Source organism: Eleutherodactylus coqui, chromosome 8 (assembly GCF_035609145.1).
Source record: "Eleutherodactylus coqui strain aEleCoq1 chromosome 8, aEleCoq1.hap1, whole genome shotgun sequence".
Taxonomy (NCBI): Eukaryota; Metazoa; Chordata; class Amphibia; order Anura; family Eleutherodactylidae; genus Eleutherodactylus; species Eleutherodactylus coqui.
The window spans coordinates 141209134-141223013 of NC_089844.1; the positions used below are offsets into that span (position 1 = coordinate 141209134).

Consider the following 13880-nt stretch of genomic DNA (forward strand, 5'->3'; position numbering starts at 1 on the left):
AGTTCAGGCTTTTTCAGATACGGTGACGACAATTGTGTTTATTTTTTATCATTTTGTGGAAAAATGAGAAAAGGATTTTTTTTTACATTTTCCACTTATTTTTTTTTTACATTTTATTTCACTTAAATTATACATTTTTGTGTGTTCTTAAGGGACATGAACTTGCAATTGTTTAATCACTTCTACAATATACTGCAATACTTCAGTACTGCAATATATTATATTTTTTTACATTTACATATTAAGGCCTGCAAAGGCAAAGATTAATATGAATAAAGGGGTTGTCCCAGTTGTACCACCTCTGCATAACCCCTTCCCCATGCACTAACATACCAAACAGTCAACCCCGGTGTCAGAGACAGAAAGTATTTGCATTCTGCAGGCAGATGTCTCTTATGTGTATCTGACAATTTCTGCACACAGTTCCTGTTTTTCGTGCATGAGGGTCTCCACACAAGGACCAGTGCTGTGTGCTTGCCCCCAGGTTAAAATTTGGCAGCCAGCCCCTAAGTGTCATTCTAATGCAAAAGAAACCTCTTGGACCAGTGTGTATGGCTGTTGTAGCATAACAATACCAGTAGAGGGAGCTCTTAAGGACCATACTAGTTTGCAATGAATCCCCTAAGCGTCACGCTGCCGTTAGTCATTAAAAAAATATCGAATTCTGACAAATACCGATCTAATAACAACCTGGAGGCATTCCTGTGTGACTGGCATCCTAGAGATCGCTAGAGGGTCTTCATAGGTACATCTAGATTTCTCCACGGCTAATGAGTCATGTGACCACAAGGTACAACTTGGACTTCTAAATTGAATAATTGCTACTAGTAGATTCTTCTTGTAAAGCCGCTTCTCGATTGGTCTGTGAGTGAGAGATGAGATTTATTAAAACTAGTGCATTAAAAACGCAGATGATCGGCCCACAGCAACCAGATCAGCACTTACTGTTCAGAGGCCTCGGGCCCTTTGGAAGGGTTGTTATAGGCAACGGCTCCATTATTTATTTCAACGGCTTTAATAAAAAGCTTTTTTACATTACAGATTTAATTTACTATCATTTCTGCTCAGCTACCGCGGATACACACACCCAAACCTGCATGTGTAGCTATATCCCAGGCCATCCAACAGGGGGCAGTGAAGGCTGCAAATTGTTTTATACATCAATCTGATTTTTTTACACTACAGGTATAGAGGATATATGTTTGATTGGTGGGGTCTACTACTTATCATAAGAACAGGGTCCCATGCACCTCTTGAATGAATAAAGCAGCGGTCAGGCAACTGCTGGGGACTGCTAAGCACTTGTACTGGACTATGTTCAGTAGTCAAATTAAGATGAATATGGCCCCTTATCTACAAGATTATACCTACTTTTAATACTGCCCCTATGTACAAGAATATAACTACTATAATACTGCTCCTATGTGCAAAAATATATAACTACTATAATACTGCCCCCCTATGTACAAGAATATAACTATTATAATACTGACTCCTAAGTGCAAGTATATAACTACCATAATACAGCCCCCTATGTACAAGAATATAACTACTATAATACTGCCCACTATGTACAAGAATATAACTATTATAATACGGCCCCCTATGTACAAGAATATAACTACTATAATACTGCTCCTATGTACAAAAATATAACTACTATAATACTGCCCCCTATGTACAAGAATATAACTACTATAATACTGCTCCCTATGTACAAGAATATAACTACTATAATGCTGCCCCTATGTTCAAGAATATAACTACTATAATACTGCCCCCTATGTACAAGAATATAACTACTATAATACTGCTCCTATGTTCAAGAATATAACTACTATAATACTGCTCCTATGTTCAAGAATATAACTACTATAATACTGCTCCTATGTTCAAGAATATAACTACTATAATACTGCCCCTTATGTACAAGAATATAACTACTATAATACTGCCCCCTATGTTCAAGAATATAACTACTATAATACTGCTCCTATGTTCAAGAATATAACTACTATAATACTGCTCCTATGTTCAAGAATATAACTACTATAATACTGCCCCTTATGTACAAGAATATAACTACTATAACACTGCCCCCTATGTACAAGAATATAACTACTATAATACTGCTCCTATGTTCAAGAATATAACTACTATAATACTGCTCCTATGTTCAAGAATATAACTACTATAATACTGCCCCTTATGTACAAGAATATAACTACTATAACACTGCCCCCTATGTACAAGAATATAACTACTATAATACTGCTCCTATGTTCAAGAATATAACTACTATAATACTGCTCCTATGTTCAAGAATATAACTACTATAATACTGCCCCTTATGTACAAGAATATAACTACTATAATACTGCCTCCTATGTACAAGAATATAACTACTATAATACTGCCCCCTATGTACAAGAATATAACTACTATAATACTGCTCCCTATGTACAAGAATATAACTACTATAATACTGCCTCCTATGTACAAGAATATAACTACTATAATACTGCTCCTATGTTCAAGAATATAACTACTATAATGCTGCCCCTATGTTCAAGAATATAACTACTATAATACTGCCTCCTATGTACAAGAATATAACTACTATAATACTGCCCCTTATGTACAAGAATATAACTACTATAATACTGCTCCTATGTACAAGAATATAACTACTATAATACTGCTCCCTATGTACAAGAATATAACTACTATAATACTGCTCCCTATGTACAAGAAGATAACTACTATAATACTGCCCCTATGTACAAGAATATAACTACTATAATACTGCCCATATGTACAAGAATATAACTACTATAATACTGCCCATATGTACAAGAATATAACTACTATAATACTGCCCCTATGTACAAGAATATAACTACTATAATACTGTCCCCTATGTACAAGAATATAACTACTATAATACTGCTCCCTATGTACAACTACTATAATACGTACGTAAGGACTCCCCCGAGGTGAATGTGTTGTGCGCTATAACCTGCAGGACAGTCTACGGCCACTTCTTCTTTCTTGATGAAACAATTGGGGATTTTGTACCTGGATGCTACGGATATGGCTTCTCCCGCAGCTGGAACAGGAAATCCCAGGGTTCATCTTCCAACATTACTGGTGAAGTGAGAAGTCAGCTCAATAGGCGACTACCAAACAGATGGGTTGGCCAGGCACATGGTGACGTCAGTGAACTGCTTCCTTGGCCTCCACGTTCCCCGGACCTTCCCTTGTATTTCTCTGGGGGAGTGTTACTGTTTATATGCCCCCCTTATCACCCACTATGTGTGATCAGTGGCATCATGGAAGCCATCGCATCAGTCGTGATTTGCTACAACATGTATGATCGGGCTCACACGGCCAAAAGCGTTAAGTGCCACAGGGCTCCTGCAGCGGTTTACTGGCCGTGATCCTATGTACGTCTGCGTATGGTGGCAAAATTGCACTGTGCATGGGCTTGTACTCACGCAGGCAGTCATAAGCAGTACACCTGGTTTTGGTTTTTTTGTTTATATTACCTATGGTGTTGCTTAGCGATGATGCGTATACACACCGCCCATATGCAATATAATTGCATACGGGTGAGGGTATATACTCAACAATAGGTAACAATGGTCTTCACGCCACGAGGTTCAAATAATGTGTTAATCTTTCTTCTCCGAATTATTAGTATTTTGGTGTAGTAGAGAACTCTGATTCCAGCCACTGTAGCAGGATGCCGGCAGATTTAGTACTTTCCTATCACCACAAAATAAAGGGCACCAAATACGGTGAACTTCACACAATTCATCAGATGCCTGCTAAAGCATATTCCTGCAGCGGCTCTTAGTAAGGCTACTTGGGAGCATCTGCCATTCACGTTGGAGTTGTATGAATGCAGCCCATGTGTAGGAACATCCACATAACATGAACTACTCACCTTGATGAATGAAATCTGCAACTTTCTTGAAGTCGTCTTTTCGGAATCCTCGGGAAGTCAGGGCAGGGGATCCTAAACGAAGGCCGCTGGGACGAAGAGCACTCTTGTCACCTGCCGAGGGCACAGATAGCGGAAAACATTCATCAATGACATGGTGCAGTCTGCGTGGCTTAGAAAGACTTCAAAATAGATTTCACATCCGAACCTCTGACTGACATTAATCAGGTTCAGTTCCTCATGAATCCACAGGATACGGATTCGCTGCCCCGTTTCCATAGTTGTATCACTTACTTCACACCTCCAATAGAGCTGCACTCACCTGGGCAGGTGTTCTTGTTGCAACCAATGGCGCAGGCTTCAAGGACCTTCTCTGCTCTTCCTCCATCTGTCTTCTTGTTCTTCAGGTCCCCGAGGATGAGATGATTATCAGAACCTCCTGTGAAGTGACGGAGCACAAATTTATTTCCAGCAATTCTGACAAAACAAGAAGCAGTTAGAGTTGTTTCAACCAAGTTAGAGGAGTTGTCCCACTTCTTGCCATTTGGCTGCAGGAAACAGATAGTTCCGTATACTACACAGTGACTCGCAGTGATACAGGCCAAGTCTTGAACCCTTCAATAAGACTCAGGATGCAGTACCAATCCAGGCCACTGTGCAATGTACAGCGCTGTCTGCCATCTAGGAGAGAATACTCACCTCTGTGTTCCGTGATGTCCAGCCGCGTTCTGGTCCTCTAGGACCTGACGCCTGTGCACAGGGCAGGAAGGCTTGGGAAATTTAAAAACTCTCTGCTCCCGGCTAGTATGAGTAGTTGAGAGCAGGGAGCTGTCACCAAGAGCCGCTGTATATGGTTCTCGGTCACATGATCGCTGCTATCCAATGGATAACAGCGATCATGTAAATGTTTAAAAAAGTTTAAAAAAGAAAAAAGTTTGTTTCATCTTCCCTTGTGGATCATATCCATGAGGGGAGATGAAATTACATACCTAAGGCCCCCGGATTTATCTGCAGTCCTTACCCCAGCATCTGCGCACGTGCCCATCTCCAAAATGGTGGACGCATGCACAAAAGCCGTGGCTTGCCAGGGTAATATAAAATCTCCCTGCTCCTGGCTACCAAATATAGCTGAGAGTCTGGACTTTACATGTGAATGTCGCTATCCAATGGATAATGGCGATCACGTAAAAGTTAAAAAATAGTTATCGTTTCACTTTCCATCTCTGTTCCGATCCATGAGGGGAGTTACGTACCTAAGGTCTCTGGTGAGGTTCCCCGATCTTTATAAGTGGACCTTTCCCTAGCTTTGGCACATGTACCAGTGCCAAAATGGCAGACGCAAGTGCAGTAGCTGGGGAGGGTCTGGGAAATGTAAAATCTCCTTGCTCCTGGCTACTAAAGGTAGCCGAGAGCCTGTAGCAGTGACCGAGGGCCGCGGTGAGCGGTCTCAGTGGATAATGGCGATCAGGTAAAAGTTAAGACAGTTGAAGTTTGATACTTTGTTCGGTTTGGGCCCCGTTGTGCATACAGACATACAATTAGGGCCACAATGGGCATGTCTCTGAACAAAGAACAAACAGGGGGATCCATTTTGGGGTGAAAGTCTTCATTCTGATGTGTGCTGTACAAAAAAAAAAATTTTAAATGACAATTGCCAAAAAAATGACAAATCGCTATTTTTTCTTTCTGCTTTACTTAGATTCATTCAAAAACTCTGGGGTCAAAATACGCTGCACACCCCTAGAAGAATTCGATAAGCGGTCAAAATGGGGTCATTTGTGGGGATTCAATGTCGTTTTGGCCGCTTAAGGGCTCTACAAGTGGGCAATGGGGCTTCAAACAGAATGCCATTCTCTTTCAGTGTTTTGTTTTATGTGTTTCCCTTATATTTGGTATATATTTTCTTTTGGTTCCCTGTTGTCTTTTTTTGAAGTCCCGCATGCTTAAGGTATGGCGTTTAACATACTTCTCTCTATAGGAAATAAATAAAAGCAAAAAACACTAAAGCCTCTAAAATAAAATCTCTGTCTTGTTCATTGCAGGACACGGCTTAGGACCATGGGGTATAGCTACTGCCACTAGGAGGCAGACACTAAGCAAAAAAGTGTGAGCTCCTCCTACCAGCTGTTCCCCTCCTGCAGGCACCAAGCTAGCCAGTTTGTACGTAAGCAGTAGGAGCAGCAAGTAGACAAGCGAAAACCATAAACAATGTAAGAGTTTAGAACCACATGTTGAAGGGGTGAGCTCTGTGACCTCTTCCTGAGGGCTTATTTACACGAGCGTATATCAGCCGTCGTTTTCATGGCTGGCTGCTACACGCTTTCATCTGAGCACCCCCCCCCCCCTCCCCACTCACCGACTGTTTCTCTCCTCCCCTCGAGCGGTTTCAATGGGAGTAGGCGGAACAGAGGAGGAGCTTCACCGACCCTTGTCCACAGCCAGCAATGGGAGTGGGTGGGACAGAGTGGTGCTTAGCTCCGCCCTCATCCCACCCACTCCCATTGCAGACACTGGACTGGAGGAGAAAGACAGAGAGCCGGTGAGGGGAGGGAAGGGGGCAACTGCTTAGATGGAAGCGTATATCGGCTGGGCGTGAAAACCTGACCGCTATACGCTCGTGTAATTAAGCCCTCAGCCTGTGATGTCACATTCATCCGTGCCATGACATTTATATAACTCAGTCCCATTCAAGTAAATGAAACTGAGCGGCAATACAAGTAACCAGCACTACACACTGCGCAACACTGTGTCTGGTATCCAATAAAGAGGCCGCAGCGCTCACCCAAGATCGCAGCCCCATTAAAAAGCTGATGCCAGAAGTCAGCCCACTCCACTGATTTGACAATATCGAGTACCCAGAAAACCCCTTTAAACAAACACCCGATATCACCGGGTGCCACATATCGCTTCATGCTTCCTACAGTTTCTTAGTGGCAGACCTGTTCATGGTGAACAACCCGCTCATTGATGAGCAGCAGTGATTTCTTACATTCCCCCCGTGTATCGGCACATCTGCTCTGTAAAACATTCCCTTCTATAATATCATAATGCGGAAACTGTAACAAGTCTCACCAGTAACAATGTGATAACCGAGCTCTTCCAATGCACTTGCCAACGCCCGGCAATTAGAGAGAACCTGTTTCTGGTACAACCTGAACTCTGGGGTCATCGCTTGTTTTAGTGTCACAGCAATACCTGGAATAGATCACCATATGGAATATATCTGATGAAACCATACACGTTTGGTGGGTGGTGGATACACCATAAAGCCCATTAAATGTCGGTGGGTCGTACCTGCAATAGCGTGATTATGGGGGCCATCTTGTAGGCCAGGAAACACAGCTTGATTGATCAGGCTCTCATAATTGTACATCATTTCCTTCCCCGTCTTTGGATCCAGACTGCGGACGCCTGAAGAAATCACATCAGTTCAGCATTCGTAAAAGTCCCTCATTCAATCTCCCTGAGGAGGACAACTCACCCTTCCGGTAAAAGATAACGCCAGCTCGGCAGCCGCGCAGGGTCTTGTGGGTTGTGGTGGTCACAACATCACAATGTTCAAAAGGAGAAGGCACGACTCCGGCTGCCACCAACCCGCTGATGTGCGCCATGTCAGCCATGAGAATAGCATTGTTTTCATCAGCAATGGCCCTCATCCGAGCATAGTCCAAATCCCGGGAGTAGCAGCTGACGCCTTAGACAGGGAAAGGAAAAATATCACAAGTTTCAAAACTCTTTATTGTAAACTTTTACATTTGATGAATTGATGTAAATAGATGATGGAGGTTGTAGTACTCACCAGCAATGATCAGTTTGGGATGAAACAAGCGGGCATTTTCCCCTAGTTTGTCGCAGTCTATATAACCGGTGTTGGGATTCACCTGTATAAGAGTGTGAAACGCGGCCGCATAAATCATCTCATAATAGAAGAGCCGTATAGACAGAGTGCATGAAACCACTAAATAAGTGACATACAAGGATGTACTCCGTGTAACGGGCGTCACTAGAGCTCTGCAAGGACCCGCAGCAATGGCTGCTTACCTAGTAAGGCATAGATTCAAAGAAGATGGATGTGGTGGAGATTTTCTTCTTGCCAGTCATGTAGCCCCCCATGGGGTAAGGTGCCCCCCATCAGGCAGGTCCAGTCCCATGATCCGTCCATGAGGCTCTACCAGAGCCGTGTACACTGCAAAGTCTGCAGGGGAACCTGAAACCAGAAGATAAAAGTAGAATAAAGTCCATCAGGTGACGGATCCAGCTCTCCACAACACATTCACAATACCCCGGATGTCCACAGCTTCTGGCAACCTTTATTCAGTCAGGAGCACGTACAAAAGACCCCCGTCTGTGATGGAAGTGTAGCCAGCCCTATATAAGTGACCCGGTCACACTGTAGTTTCTGCACAACGCCTGGTGAGGGCGCTGTTGGACACGGATAAGCGGTGAAGGGGACACAGTGCTAGATCAGTGCTGCAGTCACTTCATCCACCAGCGAGGAGCCCAGAGATGGTAAAGTGCCGACCTACATTACCAACATATCACCTGTGTATAATATAGGAATACTCCCTTAAAGCGACCCTCCAGCCCTGGACAGACGGCCGAGCCGCTATGACTATCTGATGCACATGTGTGTTAGTATGCAGCCGCAGTCTAAGGATGTGCTCACATGTGTGCTAGTATGCAGCCGCAGTCTAAGGATGCGCTCACATGTGTGTTAGTATGCAGCCGCAGTCTAAGGATGTGCTCACATGTGTGTTAGTATGCAGCCGCAGTCTAAGGATGTGCTCACATGTGTGTTAGTATGCAGCTGCAGTCTAAGGATGTGCTCACATGTGTGTTAGTATGCAGCTGCAGTCTAAGGATGTGCTCACATGTGTGTTAGTATGCAGCCGCAGTCTAAGGATGTGCGCACATGTGTAGTTGTTCACACCAGAAGTCAACCAAAATGAAGAAAAAAGGGTAGAATCTGAACCCGTCCTTTAGTCTACCCTTTATGAGCCTCACCTGGTTTGGGTTTCAAAATCCACATCCAAACCTCCAGGTGTGAATGAAGACATCCTGAGACACTGCATGCTGCTCTGACTGGTCAGCGCTGCTCACATGGGCAACACTGGCCAATCACAGCAGGTGTAGTGTTTTAGACTACCGATGTGTACTAATTCACAGTGTGCAGCAGACAGTCAGAGAACCAGTGCGGCCATCTTTGTTTGTCTAGGACTGGAGGGTCACTTTAACCCCTTCCCGCTCCAGGACGTACCGTTACGTCCTGGGAGCCTGGTACTTCCCGCAACAGGACGTACCGGTACGTCCTGGGGATAGCGCAGGATCACATAAGATCCCGCGCTATCCCGCAGCGGGAGTCGGCTGTCACTCACAGCCGGCGTCTCGCTGCAACAGTGGGGGGACATCGGAGATGCGCCGCCCCGCTGTTAACCCCTTCCCTGCTGCGATCTAAGTAGATCGCGGCAGGGAAAGAGTTCACAGAGGGATCGCAATCCCTCTGTGTCTCTGGCCGGCTTTCGCAATGTCATCGCGAGAGCCCGGCCTGTCGCCATGGCAACAGGACGCCAAACACTGGCGTCCTGTATTGCCTGTGCCTATAATCGCTGTATAGGCGATAAGGCATGGGAGAGCAGTAGCTCTGCCATGCCTTATCACAGCGATCATAGGCATACTGCTGCAAGTCCCTCAGAGGGACTCAAATAGTGTAAAAAAAAGAAAAGAAAAATGTAAAAAAAAGAGAAAAATGTAAAAAAAAAACCCTTTTTTATGCTTTTTCTAATATTAGCATAAAAAAAGGGGGAAAAAATGAAAACCCCACATATTTGGTATTGACGCGTCAGTAACGATGTGTACAAAAAGTTGAACACACTTTTCATTTTGTACGACAGAAAGCATTAAAAAAAAGCTAAAAAACAGAGGCAAAATGCTAATTTTTAGCATTTTGCCTCCCAAAAAGTGCAATAAAAGTGATCAAAAAAGCCGTACATTCCCCAAAATGCTACCAATAAAAACTACAGCTCGTCTCACAAAAAATAAGCCCTCATAGAGCTCCGTACATAAAAAAATAAAAAAGTTACAGGACTTTGAATGCAGCTATAGAGAAAAAAAAAAAGATTTCCAAAAAAAAGGGGGTTTTATTGCAAAAAAGTGTAAAAACCTAAAAAAAAAATATAACAATTTTGGTATCGTTGTAACCGTACCGACCTGCAGAAAAAATTTTCTGTGTCATTTATGCTGCATGATTAACGCCGTAAAAAAAAAAAGAAATCTATGGCAGAATTGATGCGGTTTATCTCCATGTTATCATAAAAAAATTTTTTTAAAATTTTACGATATTGTCTACGTACCCAAAAGTGGCACCGATAAAAACTACAGCTCGCCACGCAAAAAACAAGCCCTTATACGGCCGCGTCCACGGAAAAATAAAAAAGTTATGGCTTTTAAAAAATGGAGATGGAAAAATACGAAAAAAATCACTTGGTCCTCAATGCCAAAATAGGCCATGTCATTAAGGGGTTAAGGAGGGTTACATCTAGCTTTAGTTTCCCCACTGAGGCTAGTTTCACACAGCTGAGCGATATTTTGGGCAAGGAAGCTCGTCCCGATACCACGCTTGTGCGATGTCCCTGCGGATGTTAGGCGTTTCGTGTCAAAACCGCCTCCCATGACTTCAGTAGAATCGCGATCCAATGGGAAACCTCGCATCGCACGCTGTGTGATCTTTCTGGCCCCATTGAGAACAACGGGTGAGGCGTTCCGAGGGAACACCCAATCATAGGACATGCAGCGGGGGAGAACAAAAAAAAAAAAAAAGTATGTATATTACCCCGGATCAAAAGAACGTAGTTCATAGTCGTGCGAGATTTGTGCGTCTCGCAATACGTGATTTTCTCACCCATGTGAAGGCAGCCTGAATGACACAAAGACCTCCAATACTGTGGAGTGTAACACGGCATAATGCAGGTTTCCATGACATGCAGAATCCATGGAAAGCTGGATGACAACTGCGATGGCCAACATAATAGATTCCATTAGTGGTCAGCGCCCAGCATCTATTACCCCATGTAGGGAACCAAGATACCTTGGAGTCTTGGATGTGCAGCTCATTCTTTAAGACCCTTTTACATGGGAACACACATTTGTCAGAAGGTTTATCTCCCCGATCATCGGCCCGCCTGAATGCGCCCCAATCAGCTGATGAACATTCAGAACGCTCGCTCACCGGCTGACTGGGTCTTTCATGGGGGCATAAAAATGCTGATTCGTTGGCAGGACATCCTCCGTGTAATTAGGGGGGCGGCTGCTGACAAGAGCTGCTGCTGGTGAAGGATGATCAATATTAGTGACCGGTCGTCCCAATACTAGTGATCCTCCATACCGCGAGCGGCAGAACGAGGACTGATTGGCAGCTATACTGTCAGTCGCTCATTACAACCAGCAGAGGATCCGTCTTCTGTGTAGAAGCGCCTATAGTGCAGTGAGAGCGGAGCGTCTCGTATGTCTTACCTCTGGATCACCTGTTTCAGGAGGTTCCAGGACCATCTGGTAATGAGATGCCCACAGATCGGCATGCCCGCCATTCATCACCGGGGAGTCGGCCATCATCCTGCCTCAGATACTTCACCCCTGGAACAAAAACACAGTTTTAATCCTGCACCATTTCAAGATCTTTGCTTGCTGTTAATGAATTGAACCATTCTTGTTTACTCCCAGAGTTGTATCCGGTCTGGGTAATCCTCTGCAAAGCCGGACCAAACAACCAGATACCGGGCTCTGAGGGCACAAGGTAAAGCGCTCTTTAACGCTGCAGGGTGCCGCCTGTTTATTACAGCTGACACCCGCCGATAATAGCTGCAATCAGCCACGCGGCTGATTGGCGCTATTTACCCTTTAAATGCCCTGAACGATGTTCGTTGGTCCCTTATTGCCCCCCTTCCCTCAATGAGATCGCAGGGATAAGGGGGTGTCATGGTAGCTGGAGGTCTTCTGAAAGGACCCAGGGCTGTGTTCACAGAATGCCTATCAAGCCATCCCTGAGGGGAGGCCAGATCACAGTATGATGTAAAGCATCGCCAGTTGTGGTCCCCTGTGGGGGCTAAAAAGAAAAAAAATTTCAAAAAAAGTCTCATTTTTTTAAATAAAGTGATAAAGTAAAAAACAAAACAAAACAAACTTTTACCATATTTACAATAAAAACCTAAGTAATAAAACAAAAATACATATTCGCTGCGTCCGCAAAAGTCGGATCTATTAAAGTAACACATTATTTATGTCGCATGGTAAAAGTCTGAAATTAAAAAATTGTACAGAATGTCAGAAATGCGCATGTATGTATTCCAAGACGGCACCATCGCAAACTACAGGACGTACCGTACAAAATGAGCCCTCGGACAACGGCGTCGACGGAAAAATAAATAAGTTACGGCTGTCAGAAGACTGGGGCAGAAAACGATTTAAAAAAATTAAATGTCTGAAAACAAAACAAAACAAACCATAAAAGTACTACAGCAAAAAAAAAAAAAGAAGAAAACCTCGCAGTCATCTTACTGACCCATAAGATAAAGTTGTCATTTTTGTTTCAGTTTTTGTGCCACAGAAACAAGACAAACCAGAAGATGGCGGAATGTAGGCTTTCTGTTTTCATTTTACTCCATTTAGAAATTCTTTTAAAAAATTTCAGTACATTAACCCCTTCCCGCTCCAGGACGTACATTTACGTCCTGGAGTGTCTGGGTATGTATGCAGAGAGGGCGCGGGGGGCGACCTCTCTGCATACAGCGCTGGCATCAGCTGTTTACTACAGCTGACACCCGCGGGCAATAGCCGCAATCAGCTGTTTGGCCGATTGCGGCTATTAACCAATTAAATGCCGCTGTCAATTCTGACAGTGGCATTTAAAGCCCCCGAACGCTGTTCGGGGGTCCCATACAGCCCCCCCGCGGTGAGATCGGGGGAGCTGTGCAGATGTCATGGCTGCCAGGGGCCTTCTGAAAGGCCCCAGGGCTGCCTTGAGAGACAGCTTATTAAGCCATCCTCGCGGGGTGGCTTGATAGGCTGTCTGTCAGAATGCAGTATGACGTAATGCTATTGCATATTGTAGTCCCCCAGGGGGACTTAAAAGTAAAGTGAAAAAAAGAGCAATGAAGTTTTTTTAATAGTAAAAAAATAAAAAAGTCATAAAAGTTTAAATCACCCCCCTTTTGCCATATCTAGAATTAAAAGGTGTAAATAATAAAATAAAAATACATATTTGGTATCGCCGCGTCCGTAAAAGTCCGATCTATTAATGTAGCACATTATTTACCCCGCATGGTGAACGTCGTCTGAAAAAAAAATAAAGAACCCCAGAAATGCACTTTTTCAGTCACCCTGTATCCCCCCAAAAAAACCAAATAAAAAGCGATCAAAAAGTCGTATGCATCCCGAATTAGTACTAACGGAAACTACAGGACATCCCGCAAAAAACGAGCCATCACTGTACTACGTCATCGGAAAAATAAAAAAGTTATTGCGCGCACAAAATGACCGCAGAAAATAATTGAAAAAAATTTAATGTCTTTGAAAAAAAAAAATAACCCCAAGTTTGGTATCGCAGTAATCGTACCGACCCATAGAATGAAGCTATCAGGTCACTTTTGTTGCCGTTTGTGCGCCGTAGAAACAAGACGCACTAAAAGATGGCGGAATGTCATTTTTTTTTTATTTTACTCCACTTAGAATTTTTTAAAAGTTTTTCAGTACATTATATGGTACATTAAATAGCACCATTGAAAAATACAACTCGTCCCGCAAAAAACAAGCCCTCATACAGCGACGTCGATGGATAAATAAAGGAGTTGTGATAAAGGGGGGAAGAAAAAACGAAAAAATTAAAAATAGGGCAGCATACTTAAAAGGTTAAGAGGTCCGTTGGGACCAAACTCATACCCGC

The 13880-nt window shown here is 43.6% G+C and overlaps 1 pseudogene; it reads right to left on the reverse strand.

The window, feature by feature from the left end:
- Window positions 1-696: 696 nt before the first annotated feature.
- On the reverse strand, window positions 697-8097 carry LOC136576934 (serine hydroxymethyltransferase, cytosolic-like; annotated as a pseudogene).
- Between the last annotated feature and the right edge of the window lie 5783 nt (window positions 8098-13880).